Source organism: Medicago sativa, chromosome 3 (genome assembly GCF_051527215.1).
Source record: "Medicago sativa cultivar Bolivia chromosome 3, Bolivia_mono, whole genome shotgun sequence".
Classification (NCBI taxonomy): domain Eukaryota; kingdom Viridiplantae; phylum Streptophyta; class Magnoliopsida; order Fabales; family Fabaceae; genus Medicago; species Medicago sativa.
Window position 1 is genome coordinate 48105835 of NC_140751.1, and position 19048 is coordinate 48124882.

A 19048-nucleotide genomic window follows, 5' to 3' on the forward strand; every position below is an offset into this window, starting at 1 on the left:
TATTGTGACAATCCTGATAAAGCAAAACACGAAATCAGATCTTAAGATTACTTGAATTGATGTTGCAACTATGTTAGCTTCTTGCACAGAGGAGCTTGTGTGGGTATTTCTTCATATGAACCATGATTTATGATATTTTGATGTATAATTTGATCAATTACATATATCAAAAGAAATAATACGTTCACAACACCGAAAGCTTCATTCTTTGAAATAAACACACTCATACCTCACAGCACCAAAAGCTCCAAAATACAAACACACAGTTAGTACCTAGACTCGTTGAATCGTACGACTCGATTGAATAAACTCAATTTCATTTCCGAGTTTGTAAAAATTTGAGTTTACATTTGATTAAACTCGAAATTAATACCTAGACTCGTGGAATCATACGACTATGCATTAATTCATGATTTTAACGATCTTGTATTTAGGAGCTCTTCTGTGACATAATTAGATGATTTTGTGCAAAACATGTGATATTTACATCTGATCTGACTATATAATGAAGTTTTTTTTTTAATGGAAAATGTTAGTCGTTGGTCTTTTTTTTTTACAATAATGTTATTGGTTATTTGTTAGAGTAATTTTTTCTCCTTTGTTCGGGCCTGAACCCGTGATCTTCAACTTCTTACCCTTAACTCAACCAGTTGAGCTATCCAACCTCCACTATATAATGAAGTGGTTTTTCATTAATTAAAGTTGCCCAGCAACTACAATCCAAAGAACATTCTCATAATTGGAGCAGCATGCTTCATAGCATCCCATGTATGCAACAAACTAGTCCAAAAATACCCAGCATATAAAATCATAGTTTTAGACAAACTTGATTACTGTTGAAATCTAAAGAATTTAATTCCTTCAAATTCATCTCCCAAAGTTCATCAAAGGAGACATTGCAGAAGTGCTGACTTAGTCAATTACATCATATTAACTGAATCCATTGATATAATAATGAATTTTGCCGCTCAAACTCGTGTTAACAACTCTTTCGGAAATAGTTTTGAGTTCACGAAAACAACATTTATGGAACTCGTGTTCTTTTATAAGCCTTCAAAGTCTCAAAAAATCATGCCAAGAGGTTTATTCATGTTAGCATTAGCACCGACGAAGTTTATGGCTAAACCGATGAAAATGCAGTTGTTGGAAACCATGAAGCCTCCCAGCTTTACCCACAAACCCTTATTGTGCAACGAAAGCTGGTGCCGAAATGCTTGTTATGGCTTATGGTAGATCGTATTGTTTACCAGTTATAACGACTAGAGGGAACCAAGTTTATGGGCCAAATCAGTTTCTAGAGAAATTGATTCCAAAGTTTATGGTTTTAACCATGGAAGGAATGATCTATCGATTCATGGCGACGGTTCTAATGTTAGAAGCTATCTCTATTGTGAAGATGTTGCTGAAGCTTCTGAGATTATTCATCATAAAGTTGAGGTAGGGCATATGTTTACAAAATTGGTACAAAGAAAGAGAGAAAGGTGATTGATGTTGCAAATGATATATGTAAGCTTTTCTCATTGGATTCTGATAATCATGTTATGTTTGTTGATAATAGGCCTTTTAATGATCAGAGATACTTTTTGGATGATGAAAAGTTGAAGAAATTGGGTTGGTTTGAGAAGACTAGTTAGGAAGAGGATTTAAGAAAAACAATGGATTGGTATGTTAAGAATTCTAATTGGTGGGGTGATGTTTCTGGAGCTTAACTTCCGCATCCAAGAATGCTTGCAGTGCAAGGAATTGAAAAATATAATGATGGCTCAGATTCAACAATGCTAATGATTAGAGTAGTTACTTCGGTTACGAGGAAGAACTATTTATCACCGCAGAAGGCTTCGTTCAAGTTCTTGATCTAAGGTGGTGCAGGGTGGATTGGATGGCTTCTAGGAAACGTTTGTGAGAAGCAAGGGATAGAATTTGAATATGGTAAAGGATGTTTGGAGGATGGATCAGAACTTTTGGTTGATATTAGGACTATTAAACCAACTCATGTTTTCATTTTTCAATGCTTCTGGTGTTATTGGTGAAATGAATGTGAAACATAAGTCAGAAATCACTCCCCCCATTGTTGTTAGTGTTTAAACATTGGCAGATGCATGCGAAGGTACGTACCAAAAGCCGTGGTTTTAAAAAACGCTTTTAATTTCTCTGCGGCCACACTGAACTTGTAACGGTGGCTACATTAGCCGTATTTGACTTCAATATTTTGCAATACCAAGAAATGTGTCGCGGCCACAATGTGACCGTGACCGCCATTTAAAAGCTTCTTAAGATTTTGCATTTTGCTCTTTTATGTTGCATGATTTTCATATGTGAAATTGTTTTACCACCACATTGCAACTACAATTATTGCTGCATCATTAGCACTTGACTTCAGTAATTGTGACCGCAACCACAATTGAAAAATTGCATTTTGCATTTTTTTAGATCAACTAAATTTGTTTGTATCATGATATGGTGTCAAGGGGAAGAGTTTCTAAAGGAGTATTAAAATGTGTGCGGCTTCAGAATTCAATTTCCAGTCTCGTCCGATCTAAGCAATCCGCATAATTTCATCACAAAGACAACAAGGTCTGATAAAAGTGGCGAACATTCCAAACAGCATAGCTGTTCTGGATGAACTGCTACCTATTTCAATTGAAATGTCCAAGAGAAATGCAAAGTGAATTTGGAAATTAACAAATCCTGGTATTGTGATATGCAATGAAATTCTTGAGATGTACGAAAATTATATTGACCCTAGTTTTATATGGGTTAATTTTATACTTGAACAACAGGCATACTTGACACTTCCCTTCTCCAATTATTAATCATATGGATGCATCAAAATTGAAGAAGGAATTTCGTGAATTGTTGTCTGTTAAGGAATTATTAATTAAATATGTCTTTCAAACAAATTATATAAGTTTGGTTATTGATAGTAGCACAATTAACCATTATTTTGTAAATGCAAATATGATAGTTTATCTTTTTATTTTTTCACAAATGTTGTGTCTACGAGGATTGGTTTTGGCATCCAAAAAGGCTTGACGGCGCAGCTTGTTGTCCGTTTGTCTTCTATTCAAGTGTAAATAATGGTTTATATATAAAGATAATGAGAATACAAGAAATAAAAATGATTATTGTGTAAATGTACAGATAGTTTATCTTTTTGGATTAGTTTGACACTTTTTCTAAAGTTAGTTTTCATTTGTACTATGTACAATTAATTTAGTAGTTTTTCTGATTGAAGTCTCATTCTCATATAAATAAATAAAAAATTGCTAGTTATAGCGAAGGATAATCTCGCGACATTTTGACAACCTTGTATTTACACCTCATGCTACCTGGACCAGGATCTGCGGCTGAAGTGAAAACATGCAGTTATGTACAATTAATTTAGTAGTTTTTCTGTTTGAAGTCTCATTCTCGTATAAATAAATAGAAAATTGCTAGTTATAGCGAAGGATAATCTCGCGACATTTTCACGACCTTGTATTTACACCTCATGCTACCTAAACCAGGATCTGCTGCTGTAGTGAAAACACACAGTTTCACACAGTTTCGAATTATGACCATTGGATTTTTATTGGCATGGTACTATTGTAATTTTATCAAACAATCCAATGGCCAAAATGAAAATTGTGTTACTTTACAGCACCAAATCCATATCCATGCTACCTCATGCTTATGCTACCTCGTATGCTTCCCCATGTTTTCCAGGCAGGGATAAATTTAATTGGTTAAAACTTTTTTCGGGATGAGTTCGGGATTAAGTTGCTCGGGATATATAGCAACGCTGAAATAAAAACAAAATGGGATCATCGTAGAATTGTATCTTTTCCTTGATCTATAAATATTCGGGGACGTTATTAGCTATTAACAATCTTGAGCGAAATGAAAAACACATTAACCAATTGAAGAGCAATGAACAAAAAAAAAAGTTGTTCACATAGTTAAAAGATGAGGCTAACCTGTTTTGAAAAATTACTTCTTCAAATTAACAAGAAGGTTAACAAAACTCCATCTACTAAAACATTCGTTGTTGTTAACAAAAAGGCGAGCAAAAGTAAAAGAGCAGCTACGGTGTTCTTCTCGGGTTAATGAAAAAGAGGAGCAAGCACTACGTTCTTCTGTGACGAATGAAAAAAGAGGAGCAGTTGCTAATATTGGTTAGATTCCTTTCTCATTGTTATTTCATATATATATATATATATATATATATATATATATATAGAAAGGTCATTGGTATTTCATGTATATAAAGGCTTCCTCAAAAAATGTATATATAAAAGTTACAAGACTATATATACATGAAATTACATTTTTTTTTTTAAATTATACATGAAATTACGGTAAATAATTACAATTAATGAGAACAAATCAATTTCTGATTTATCTCCTTATTTCTAGGAACAAACTAATAAACTAGACGTCTACCTTGCAGTTGCAATGCATGGGTTTAGTTTTATTGAATTATGATTGATAATTATTTTAGTTTAAAGAAATATTATAGAATATATTGATATGATTGTTTGTTTTATTGAGTTTGCTTTCTGTTTAGAATATAAGTTTTTTTTTTTTTTAAAGCAAGAACATTACTTAATTGTTTTAATATTTTTTAGCATTGTTTGAATACTGAAAATAGAAATGGTATAAAATTAACAAATAAGTGAAATAAACTACTTTCCTGAAAAAATAGTGAAATAAACTACTTACGTGTAATATCTGTTACATTGCCAAATGAAAAATAAATGAAATATAAGAGAGGTTGAATAGTGAAATGATAATAGAAAGAAAAAAAAAACAAAACTTTTTAAAAAGGTAGAAGGTAAATAATGGAAGTTGTAGAGCTCGTTCAAATCATTATTGTCATGCATAAGAAAATTTTGAAATTAAAAACATGCAACATTTTAATAATATGTATTTTACCAGGAAATAAGAATATACAGTTTGTATCATACAATAAATCACAAATTTTAATTATCTTTAGTATATCATAACTTTAATGAAAAAAATCGCACACACAACTAAATTTTACATCAAGACAAATGATTTCATATTTATGGGAGAATTTGTAGATTATAAAACTAAAAAATTAAAGTGTGGGTTATATCATGGGTAGCTATTTTCTCTCCATCATTTAATTTTTTTCTATTTATTAATTTAATTCCTATTTTTTAAATTTCTAATTTTTTTTATTTAAGTAACAAAAAGATGGAAATAGAAATGTGGATGGTGGGTAGTTATAGGATTATAATAATATTTTTTTAATTTAATTAATAAAATGACAGATGCGAAGGGAAAAGTTATGGTAGAGTTTGTAGGATTATAACAATAGAGTTTTGGAGGTTGGGTAGTTATAAGATTATATCTATAAATGATTTTTTTTAATTTAATTAATAGATGAGAGCAAGGGAGAGAAAAGTTATTGTAGAACTTATTAGATGTCAATATAGTTGGGATGGTTTGCCTTCTCCGACAGCTCTAGCTTTTTTTGTTTAAAAGAATGACACATTGCTAAAATCTCATCGTAATTAATATATAGATAGAAAAAAAATAAGAACAATAGAACAATGAGTTTTAAAAAAAAAATAAGAACAATCGAAAAATAAGTTTTATAATTATGAAAAGGATTAAGATTGTTGTACCAAACAGATTAAAATCAAACCAAAAGGATTATGGGAAAATAAAAATGAAATCCTCAAGAGGAAAATGAGGGACTAAGATTGTACTAAAAATTACAAAATGAAAACCAGATATTGCTTCTCTTTATTTATTTGGAAGATTATTAGAGAAAGTAATAACATGGGATAAGAATGAATAAAGAAGTTGTTAAACTTTTCCATCCAATATAGTGTATATGTATCAAAATTAGTGCCTTGAAAAATAAAATAAAAAATAAGAATCAACAAACAACAACTCTATTATAATGAAAAGGGAATGATGAGATGATACATGAAAAGAGAATGAAGTAACAACCAAAGAAAAAAAGAAGTGTATTGAAAAATGGGGTATGGTTTGAAGAGTTTGTTGGTTATGAATTTACTCATGCATACCATGTACTTATGAGTGATATTCTTTCTGCAGAATTTGGTCATGAGAATGGTGAATTAGTGGAATAATAGGAGTTTTTTATGCGATGTATGCACGAGTGACCTGAGTTAGTGGGGAAATTTAAATTTAAATTTTTTCTATTTTTTAATTAAAGTTTCTAATTTTTTTTTTCTTTAATGATTAATTAACAGAATTAGAATTAGAGTTTTGGATGGAAAAATTTTAGGGAGAATTTTTAGAATTATAATTATAAATGATGATATAATAAGGAGAACAAGTCAACTTCTTATTCACATCCCCCCTCAAAATTATGCGGTTGTTCAATGAGCATCAATTTGCCTACAAGAAACTGATGTCGTGGACGCAGAACAGTCTATGTAAGAATATCAGCAATTTACAACTGAGTACGGAAGGGATATTAGTCAGTCATCATAGGCATCAGATTGTGTAACACCCACGACGTGGTTTTCGATATCCCGCCAGTTGGATACGAAAGGTTCCCGCCAGTTGGAACGGGCACTATCCGTAAGGATGACCCCACGTTAATAAGAGGAACCGAATCACATCGGAATGAGAGGGATCCGGAGGCCATGTAGGTATGGGACTACATGGTTGAAGGAAGGCTTATAAGAATTGTTAGGTACTACCCATATCAACAAGATGCATCTTCTTTTCGGTAGCTCATTCCATAAGAACTCCACAGTTAAGCGTGCTTGACTTGGAGCAATTTTGGGATGGGTGACCTACCGGGAAGTTTCCCGGTAAGCGTGCGAGTGAGGACATAACACGCTGAAAAGACTCGTGTTGGTTTGTGGGGTTAGTCGGCAATCCTAAAAGCAGTCTGGGATGTTACAAATTGAATGACAATCAACTTCGATATGCTTGGAGAGAGTTTGGCTCTCTCTGAGGAAATCCAAGTTCAGCTAAAAGACCACGAAGCCAAATTATTTATGAAATGCAACATACATGGCACGATACTCAAATTTGGTAGAAGATTTAGAGACTCTCTCTTGTTTCTTACTTTTCCATGAGATCAATGAAGATTGGTAGAAGATTTAGAGACTCTCTCTTGTTTCTTACTTTTCCATGAGATCAATGAAGAGCCAAGAAACATGCAATAACTGGTGACAGAGCGTCGAGTATCAGGGCATCTTGCCCATTCGGCATCATTATAAGCACTCAACTTAGGAGCATTTTCAATGAAAAAGAATAGGCCATGATTAGGGATGGCAAAAAAAATTGCACGTGTGGATATCCGTGGATAAAATCTGTCACGAACACGTAGCGGATACCTTAATAGATATCCATGAATAACAATGAGAAAGGCATCAAGACAAGCAGCAACCACAAATATGTTGTTAGCATAATCTGCAAATGATGCATCTACCTGCTCTTGTGAACACTAGTAATAATATATAATTACATTGTCAACCAAATTGAGAGTGCGAACCAGATTGATCTTGAGAAAATCGTCCGTGGTAAAGATAAAAGGACCACTCTAATCAACCAACTACTTGAATATCGTTTCTTTTAAGCTACAATTTGGAGATGCTGCTTGCTGCAATTGACAAGAACACTGGGGGACTTATGGTTTGCTCCTCTTACCAGTTTGCTTTAAATATGCGTATCCACATCATATGTATCTTTTCAATTGAAGATTAATTTAGGATTTTGGTATGCACATGCATAGGGATTGACTTTAAAGTATATGCACATGAACATTCTATATATGTATCTTTTCAAGTAGGGATTGATTTAATATATATTCATTCTTACTCTTACACAATAATAAGTTTAATTTGGGCTATGCTTTCGTCAATCTGCTTTTTCCTTTACACATCCTCCCTTTTATGAGGTTATTATATCTATTTCCTTTTCCATGTCTCATAATAAGGATTTTCTAAACGTGACACTGTGATTCTAGTATAAAGAAGTATGATTAAATTTTAAGGATGAGACCACAAGTATAATAGCAAGAAAGTTGCTACACTAGACTATGCAAGGACCAGGGTCCAGCGCCGGCCTAAGGGCCAAGCCACCAAAGCGATGGCTTTAGGCCTCAAGATTTTGGTTATAAAAAGGCCTCAAAATAAGTCAATTTAGTTTTTTTTTTTTAGGGCAATCAATTTAGTTATAAATATATAATATAACATACTAATGATCAATATTTATCTAGCTTAGTTGGTCAGTTTTAAGGCCTCAAATTCTTTTGGACCAAAGTTCAAATCTTAGATTCAACAAAATTTGATTTATTATGCGTTTAATAAGCATTGTGTTTTTTTTTTATTCCAAAAGGCCTCATTATAAAAAATTTGTTTAGGCCTCTTGACATGTTGGGTCGGCCCTGGCAAGGACTCAAGGAAAGGCTGCATATTCAGAATTCAGACTCAATCAAATGAAGTCAAGTGGTATTATTTAATCCAATTGCTTGCAATTACAAGATTTCAGGTTTGAGGGATTGCTTCTAAGATGTCTTGCAAATGTCAAATATAACAAATGGATTTCATATTGAATATGGATTAAGACAATTTCTCGTTATAGTACTCATATGAATAGTTCAGTAATCAATAGTTCTATAAAATTTTGTTTTTGAAGTGGAATTTTCAAAGTAAGACACCTAGTATTCTATTAAACATAATATTTATTTAATTTATGGTTTTGGGTATTGCAAGGAAATAAAGGATTAGATTTTGTAATTGTCATTATGATGTACTTTAGATATTATCATGATGAATTGAAAATATAATTTACCTTTTTAAATGATTAAATAAGACTTATTTTTTTGTAAAAAGACAATTCATTAGCAACAAACAACACATCCCCTCAAACCAGAGGGGTACAAATAACAAAAGGGAAACTATTAGGTCAAACACAGTTGGACTTACTATTAGCTAACCGGGCCAAGCATTGAATAGCCCAATTAGACTCCCTACTAGTAAAAACAATACTACGACCAAAAATGCTATGAAAATTACTCTTCTCGGTTAAGTTTTGTTATTTTTAAAAGGGCTAAAATATGGTTTTAGTCCCTGCAAATATGCTTCGTTTTGGTTTTAGTCCCTGGTAAAAAAAATTGTTTTTGGTCCCTGTAAAATTTTTTGTTTTTGAAAATAGTCCCTCCAGGGACTATTTTCAAAAACAAAAAATTTTGCAGGGACCTTTTTAAAAAACAAAATATTTTGCAGGGACCAAAAACTACAAAATGGGTTCACTCATCATGTGCCACGTATGCAAATCATCACAAAAATGGGGTCAGGGACTATTTTCAAAAACAAAAATTTTTGCAGGGACCAAAAACAAATTTTTTTTTACCAGGGACTAAAACCAAAACGATGCATATTTGCAAGGACTAAAACCATATTTTACCCTTTTTAAAATTTGTTAAACCGATTTAAAAAGTGATTGAACCATTCTAACAAGTGTCCAACGGCGGATATCTGCTGCTAGAGTATGTTTGGGAGCAATTTTCAAAAGTGAGAAGAGTAATCTTCAAAAATACAAGCACTAAATAGATCTCTAGAGGAATTACAGAAAAAGAAGCGACTAATCCCCACTAAGTCCTTTGGAAAACACGATTTTGGCACGTTGTGGCCAGGACAGGTGAATTTGTCTCGAAGACAAGTTGCTTGAAATCAAGGTTGTGAGTTAAAATCAATGATCCAACTCACCTAGTATTTACTATTGGGGAATAATCGCTTCTTGCTGCTGTAATTCCTCTAATTACCATCGATGGTGGTAGAACCCCTCGTGATCAAATAAGATTTTGATCGAATATTGTTGTAATTTTTTAACATAATGAATCGACTTGAAACGAAAAATGTCTAAAATTAAGATAGAAAGGTATTTTTTTTTTGTGTGATCTGGGTATTCTCTACGTGCAACTATAGTGACTAATCCCTCAAGACATTTTACATTGTTGCAATCTCAAGGTTGTATTCAAACTCAAGACCTCTCCTTAAACTGGAAAACAATTCTTTCCAATTACAATACTTCTAAGAGAAGGAAAAAGTGTGGAATACATTAGTAGATAATTTGAGGAGGGGATATTTTTGAACTTTTCTATTCATAAAGCTTATTGAAATAAAAATAAAAATACGCACTATTGGCAAAAAAGAAGTACAATAATATCAATCAAATACCAAAGTGGAAGAGAATAAAAATATTCTAATACACAGATTAGAAATCACTAGTCTAGTGCCAATTTTCCACTACTCTCCAAAAATATCCAATCAGGAAAAGTATAATTGCACAATAGTTTTTTCATGTCGGCCGGCTATTTCAGTGAAACTCTTTTGCCTAGATTGTACCTCTAAATGAGAACATGGTTTATAGTACCTCTCTGTCCAGCAAGCATCATGGGAAAGCTAAACAATATCATAGTTTCAAACAAGAAAAAGAAACATGTTTGAGCCACTTAATTAGTCATCAGGATGTAATGTAATCAATTATATCAACCAGAGAAGTGACTGCTATTTGTTGTTGAATTGAAAATGCAACAAGCTTCCAATTTATATTTATTGAGTACAAGACTAATTATAACTATGAAAGCGAAAATAGAGACTGAAATAGTGAAGGATGAAGAAAAGGAATAGACGAAGAAGAAAGAAAATTCAGATTTATGAGTTAGGACCAGCTCACGTTCACGTATATGTTGCATGAAGGATGTTACCAACACACTCTCATATATATTTTCTAATTTTGTTTTATTGGTAAAAATGCACATGTGTCTCATGATCTCATCAAACTATGTACTCCCTCCGGTCACTATTATAAGCAAATTTTAACTTTTTAGATTCATTGAATAAATGAAGACCACATACATCATTTATTGAATGAATCTAAAAAATAAAAATTTGCTTATAATAGTGACCGGAGGGAGTAGGTCTCATATAAATTTGATTAGACTCCTATAAATTTTAATCAGTCAATGAGAGTGTATTGAAAAATGTGTGTTAAAAGAGTGTGTTAAAATAACATATTGTTGGTACTCCCTCCGTTTCAAAATAAGTGTCAATTGCACACAGATTAAGGAATGAAATGAAATAATCATAAGACATAACACTTTTACTAAACTGTCCTTGTTTTATATGAAAAATACAAACTTAAAGTTGCATTGAAAATTGTGTGAGAAAAAAGTTGGAGTATTTATTGAGGGTAAAGTTGGAAGAAAAAAATTAAAGTTGTATAGGAAATGTAAAGTGACATTCATTTTGAAACAATTTTTTTTAGCTAAAGCGACACTCATTTTGAAATGGTGGAAGTATTATTTATGTGTTGAATTTCTATTATTAAGGGGAGCTTAGATTTGCGGTAGTTAGCAAGTCCATGGTGGCTGCAGTCAAACATCATTCGTCGTTCAATTAAAATTGAATGATCAATAATTCTTGGTTGTAGAGATTTGATGAATATACAAAACATAACATCAAATATACTAAAATTAACATTATCAAATAAGAATTATTGATTATATTTAAAGGATATGAAATAGTAAAAAAATTAATTAAATTAAACTAATAAGTATCTTTTAAAATAAATAATATCAAGAACTAGTGGAGCATGATTTAGAGGATGGAGCTAGACTTTTACGGCATGACAAACCATGGTTCGAAACTCAGTGAGAGGTGTCTAAAACTAGAGAAATGATATTTGAACATTCATTCTGTAACAACTTTTGAACGACCCTCTTTTCATACTCATATTATGATCTATTCTCTCTCTTTCTTTTTCTCTCTCCATTGTTTTTGACCAATAAAAAGAGAGAAAACAAAAGTTGTAACAAATGGTTGTACAAATATCACTACTCTTAAACTAATGTTTGACATAATAGGACAACCAAATAACATAAAATAAGTATTATGAAAAAAATAAACCAGTAGATAAAAGTAGAGAAATACAATATTTAAAAAATAAAATTGTTCTAAAGAATTTAGCTAAAGCCACGCGTAAGTGTCCTCGTGAGCTTATATCAGTTGATGTGGACAATAATATATGCAAGGTACGGGGTTCGAACCCATAAGTGTCGAAAAGTCACACATAAGTGTTGAAAAGTCGTAAATCATGTGTTTGATCTTGCACTTTTGTATATTAAATTTTAGGCGCATACTATTTAAAAGTATACAAGTATTCAAAATATATTTCCTCAAAAAACATAAAAATTTCCGAATATATTAAAAATAATTATTATTATTGTAAGTGGAATTTTTTATATTAATCGAGCTGCATAACCATTTCAATTGACAAAATAATAATTTATTTTGAGAGATTTTGTCATTTTTGTTTTGTTATAAACTTATTATTGTATTAGTTGATTTTTTTTATTCATAACATGTTGATTTTCTATGGCCTGTGGATTCTTTTTTAGTTAAATGAGATTATAAATAACCATTGAAATTCACACATATGAATAGAAGGATTGAGTTTAAATCTAAGTCATGACGTCGGACTTAATAATTTTGAATTTTTGTCAATTAATTTACGACTTCTATACTGGGTGGTGAATTTTTTTTATAGAGGAGTTGTGTGTGTTTTTCTTTAGGAGGTTTTTTTTTTTTTTTAGGGATATCTTTAGGAGTTGTACGTGGTTGTGTAATTGTCGTCTTTTACAAAATAGTTTTGGGATAGCCATATCTGCCTCTTTTGGATTGACCAATTAAGCTCTCTCTTCTCCTTTTTCGTCACTTCTATCTTTTTTAAATAAATTAAAATGGTTAAATATGTTTTTGATTCTTATAAATATACCAATTTTTCGTTTTAGTTTCTCCAAAATTTTCCTTCAACTTTCAGTCTCTATAAAATTTTCAATCACTACTTTTGGTCCCTATTTTTAAGTTAATTTTATTATGTTTTTTAATAAAATTGTGCAGAAATGTGTAGAATATTGTAAAAATCTTTCCAAAAAAAATTAGAAATTTTTAACAAAACATAAATTTAATAGAATTTTTAACCTTAGTAAATATAAAAATTCATATTAAATTCATGTTTTGTTAAAAAATTCTAATTTTTTTGGGGAGAGATTATTATAATATTATGAATTTTTCTACAAAATTTTATTCAAAGATATGAATTCTACATATGAATTTATTTTAAAATAGAGACCAAAAGTGAAGATGGAAAATTTTTAAAGGACTAAAAGTTGAAGAAAAATTTTAGTGAGACTAAAACGAAAAGCTGGTATATTTATAGAGACCAAAAACATATTTTTTTTTTGAGGTGACAGGGATTCGAACCCTGAAAGTTGGTATATTTATAGAGACCAAAAACATATTTTTTTTTTGAGGTGACCGGGATTCGAACCCCGAACTTTACATATATTATGCATTGTCCAAACCAACTGAGCTAACCTCACGAGGACAACCAAAAACATATTTAACCCTAAATTAAAAGAACAAAATCAAAATACACCATAAGAAAAGGTTGATTTAGCTTCAATTATTTAGCGTCGGCTACGATTTGTCGCAATAGTGTTGGATTAGTGGTGACCACACTTTTGATTAACAAATTTTTTTATCAAGAGAGAAAGAAAACTACAAACCAAAGTTGGAGAGAAGAAGACATGATGACACCCTTCTTAACAAGTCTATCATCAGTCAGCACTTATATTTCATTCCGCGTAAGGTACGTACGTTGGAGAGAAATGGTCGTTGCGTAGATAACTATCAATCAGAATCACGTGAGAATGAAAGCACGAAGTAGAAGAAACAAGATCCAAAGTCCTTTTGGAGTCGGTCTCAATATATAACCACAGCTTTAAAACCTTTCTCCCACGCTAGATTATTAGTTTACAACCATTAAGAAAAACGAGCAAGAAGATCAAGAGAATACATGGTATCAGTTTAATTACAAGTGTCGGTGTCGTGTCGGACACGACACATGTCCGACACCGGGACACGCCTAATCTTTTTGGTGGTGGCTGGGATTTGAACCTCGGACCTTGCATATATAATGCATTGTCCTTAACAGTTGAGCTAAGCTCACGTGGACAGACACGTCTAATCTGAAGAGTGTCCGTGCTTCATAGTATTTACCTAGTTTATGAATTAAATTGAAATGAGGGGACTAGATTGATAGTTTATTCATTATTATTTTCTTTCAATTGTATTGATTTATTGTTTATCTGTGTTTTTGGTAAACAAGCGCTAGTTTTAAATTTATTATTTGCAGAATCAAACTAAAATCCTAGGATATATTGTGCAAATGTTTTCCAAAAAATGTTTGAATGTTTATGGTGTTCATGAACTTGCAAGTAAAACCAACGAAGATAATTGTCTTGTTTGACAGAATCAACAAAGGTTTTCCGAGATTTAACAGGAAATAACACTTTAAAGATGAAAGAAAAACAATTTAAAAGAAAATGATTTGCATTGCATATGTAAAAGATGGTACATCAAATCAAACATACATTGTTTTGTTACTCTTTTCTCTTTGTGACTTGGATATTTCGAGCATAAAGATATCTGCTTTTGATTTGTCACCCCTATTTCTTTTGAAGAACTCTTATATATACTTTTTTTTGGTTACAAAGAGAAAAGAACAAGAAAAACAGAAACAAAAAAAAAAACGAAACTAACGCCTCAAAAAGAGCGTTCCTAATTCATCCGACTGCAGCAAGGGAAGAAGCCCCTCCGGAGGGATGGCGTGAATAGTCAAATCATCATCATTAGACGCTCCGAACTTGGCCATAAAAAATTATAAGTCTTCGAGAAACCAACATGCTTCCACGTGTCTCCAACCTTTGACTTTGCCTCTTCATAAAGGATTTGGATTTCTTAGTGTCAAAACTGAATGATTTGAATATACCATGACTCATTACAATATGTCGAATGTAACTTATCGCTGGACTGAAACCAAAAATAAAGTTTTAACTTCGACTATAAAGTTTTCCTATCGAACAAGCAACATTAAAAACACAGGCTAACCCTTATTCAAATTGATATGAATTAATTGTTTTTTAAACGGTCAATGTTAGTATGCTAATTGTTAATTTATCAGTATTTGTTGGAGGTGAGAATCGAATTTGAAATCAGTCACCAAGGCAAGTATATCATCCCTTTTCAGGCAGTGGCGGAGCCCTTCATATCAACGATTATAGGTCTATTTTGCGAGATTTTATACAATTTTGTGTCGGTTTTAGGTTTCGGTTAATCCAAATTTCCGCAAAGTGATATAGTGGCCCACCCGAAAAATTTAAATAATTCAATTATAGGTCTATTTTGCGAGCTTTTATACAATTTTATGTCGGTTTTAGGTTTCGGTTGATCCAAATTCCCGCAAAGTGATATAGTGGTCCACCCGAAAAATTTAAATAATTCAATTATAGATCTATTTTGCGAGGCTTTAAACAATTTTTCAACGGTTAATTTTAATGGCCCACCCTAGCTTTTTTTTCTAGCTCCGCCACTGTTTTCAGGGCCGGCCTGTGCAAGAGCATCAAGGCCCTTGGCACAGGGCCTCAAACTTAAAGGGGCGTCAAAATTTGAAAAAAAGGAAAAAACAAACTTGTACCTACGGACAAAATCCATCGCTAAATTTCATTTTTTTAGGTAAAAGTTCAGAATTCAACTATTTTACTGTCAATTATACATTGTCTGTAGGTAAATATCTATTTGTCTGTGGGTAAAAGTCATAACGTAGATATTAGTCATTCTAAGTGGCGCTGAATTTTTTTCAATACATTTTTAATTAAAATTGTCAAGATTACAACAGGGCCTCCGAATTGTTGGAGACAACCCTGATCCCTTTGATATAAATTTATTATGCACAATACCAGCGATTTTCAACAATAAATTTTTTAAATTGATTTGCTCAAGATACCCATATACACTATCCATAAATTTACAATGATAGAATATTGAACAAGAAATTGATGTTTCTTGTAGCTTAGGTTATTGACACAGACAAATATAATTGCTTTGCCAGGTTGTGGCACATGTTCTATTATTGTTAACCAGATTCTCAAACTGCAAACCTATGGTATCATTTTGGAACCACAAACCTTGTTGGTGGGACAACATTAGGCCCCTTAGATGTTACATTGATCTGATCTCCTTTCCTTAAACTGATACAACAAAATTTCGACAATTTCTTTTTTAGTAAAACAACCTACAACAAAAATTAAATAACAAGTCTCGTCCATCCTGACTCATAAGTTGTACCAGATTTCTGTTAGGCCTAAAATGATCAATACCAGTACTCTAAACAAAATTATCAATCTCAATTAAATTCATGTCTAAAATTATAAGTGTATCAACCACTTAAAATTATAATGTTTTAAAATGATAAAAATCATTTAAAAATTTAAAAGTTTAAGCCTAATTAAAGAAAAGTTATTACAACTACATTTTAGAAAATTTTATAAAGACCAAAACATGTCACTCTTTTATGAAAAATAAAAACGAAATGACTATCTTTATAAGTACAAAAACATATTTAACCCAATAATTTATTACCAGTGCAATTAGCTAATTTACTCTGACGGTGCATTTAATCTCAGTCAAACCGCCAAAGTTTGTTGATCTAGAGTAAATTTTGTGTCATCCATTGCAATATATATGCCTCTAGCAGACAAATATTTTGCGGTGTCCACTGGATCAAGTAGAATATGGTGTGTCTGATCATGAAAGAAGTTGGGCTTGGCATGCATATGGTGCGAGAATTTAGTATTCTTGAAAAATGATGTTGGAAGTTGAATGTGAGTCAAAACGATCTTTGATTTGAACTTTTATCTTCTAACTATGGCGTGGAGAAGGGTGGTGTGATACCCTAAATCCAACATACATAAAATAGGATATTTTAACTTTATTTCTAGAAGAATAATGTACACGTAACAAATATAAAATTTTGATAGAATAATCACTTAAGCTCAAAATGCCAAATTTTACATTTACACGTTAACTAATACAAATCCTTTTTTTTTTTTTTTTAAGAACTGATACCAATCCTTGAAATTTAACACATTCAAAGATTATAAAAGTATACATGTATGTCTCCGTGTGTATAACTCAGTTAGCATGAACAATGCATTGTTATATATAGAGAATGAAGTTCAAACCTCGAACACTCTACATATTCATCTCTTGAGATCAAAATTTATAACTTATGAAACTTGGAAAACAATTTACTCTCACCTTCCAATCATAAATTTCAAAATAGAGTAATGCTAGACAAACACTTTAGCACTCGTGGACCAACATACGCTTCTATATTAATCCATGTTGCTATTTTTTAAAAGGTAATTACCAGTTTACCGTCTCATTAAATTGACCCAATTTTAACACTTTTAAAACAAAATCTAATTCAGCTTAAGACTCAATAAAATTGTATCAAACACTGATTGGTCTAGTGATGATCGATGAATCTAAACGGTTGTCCACGGTGCTCTAGTGTGGCGGAGCCTGAGTCTTCGCGATGGAGGAGAAAAGTGCATGCAGACATGTTAGCACTCTGTTAGCCTATATTTTCGACTGGCTCAATTAAATGCAGTTAAATGAGTTTGACTTATCATTTTCAAGGCCAAGGGGGTTATCCTCGACATGCAAGGAGTTATCGAAAATTTCGACAGAGTCTGGGACTTGGTGAGATTGAAGAAATTGAAGGATAACGAGCTCGGCAAAGAGAAGATTGAGTTGATAATGGATAAAACCAAGTACTGTTGTCGAAAGGAAGAGGAATCAGATTCAAAATCAGAAGTTTCTCCTGTTTAGAGACGTTAGTGGCCGTTATAGTTTAGATAGGATTGTACAGTTGTTTTTCTTAGTATAAATAGAAGTTTCCATGAGGAAAAAATGGTCACAAATTACATGCATGAAACTTAAACACTCGGAATATCCATGTCAAAGCGAGAAATGAGTAACAAGTCGATGTATGATCCTTTTGAACAACTTTTTATTCAATTCAATACAATTTAAGTTTGTTCTTTGTTTTCTTTACATTTATTTGTCTTCTACACATTTTGAGAACTTCGATTCTTTTGGATTTGAAAATTGTTTTCTTCTTTTATTTAAATAATTTCAAGAATACCATGAACATTTAAGCATTTCTGGGAAAGTTTAACGCACATATGTCCTGAGATTCCTGGTTGATCTCGCAAGTAAATTTTTGTTAACTAGCGGTTGTTACCAAAAATCAATGTAAACACACTCCAATGCTCAATTCAAAATTTGAGAGAAATGGATAAGTGCAAAATGTGATGAAATGAACTGTTACCTCGAGAGTGGTGCAGAATCACCCTTTTATATGCATTGAGTCGTGTAACTACCTCTGTGAGATGCGGCGCCATTATAGGAGACCGTTTGAGATGAATTGGATAGTTGAGATAGGTCCAAGACGAGTTCATGTGCAGTGATCTGCACAGGAGTTGACTTATACATATATTGGATTGACCCGACATGAGCATGCTACATAGAATGTTATGTATATGTCACAAGTCATTCTCATAGTGATATGTGGTGCATTCCACCCTTAGACCTGAAACCACTGTGTACCATCCACTGTGTACCATAGATGTATGAATATCATATACTTTGTTGTCGTACAAACATCGTCCATAACATGATGACTATAAAGTTGGTTGATGGATGCTCAACAAATCATAGCCAACAAAATGTATGGTTAGTCAATTAATCACACTTCATCCCGTGCTTGCTCTAGCAATACTTGTAAGTATGTCTTAAAAAAGTTTAAATAACGTAATAAAATAAAATGGAATCCTACCAGAGTATCAAAGAAAAATCGATAGCTGCTTAAAGTCCCTATCTAAATCATCAATATTTACACAACTCTTCATAAAATTGAATTTCCATTTAGTAATGAAAAAAAAAACATATGTTAGTATGTGTTATGCCCTTTACTCTAATGTTTTTTTTTTTTTGCGAGTTTGAGAGAGAATGAGAATATATAGAGTGGGGGATTCTGGAAAGAAAAAAAAAAGTAAGTAGCAAGTGAAAGAATGGAGAGTTTTATGAGGAGAGGAGTCTTGGGGGAATTAGTTTGTTGAATCAAAGTATGTTTTAGA

The 19048-nt window shown here is 32.0% G+C and overlaps 1 pseudogene; it reads left to right on the plus strand.

Moving 5' to 3' along the window:
* Positions 1 to 70: 70 nt before the first annotated feature.
* Positions 71 to 17738, plus strand: LOC146937856 (trifunctional UDP-glucose 4,6-dehydratase/UDP-4-keto-6-deoxy-D-glucose 3,5-epimerase/UDP-4-keto-L-rhamnose-reductase RHM1-like; annotated as a pseudogene).
* The last annotated feature ends 1310 nt before the right edge of the window (positions 17739 to 19048 follow it).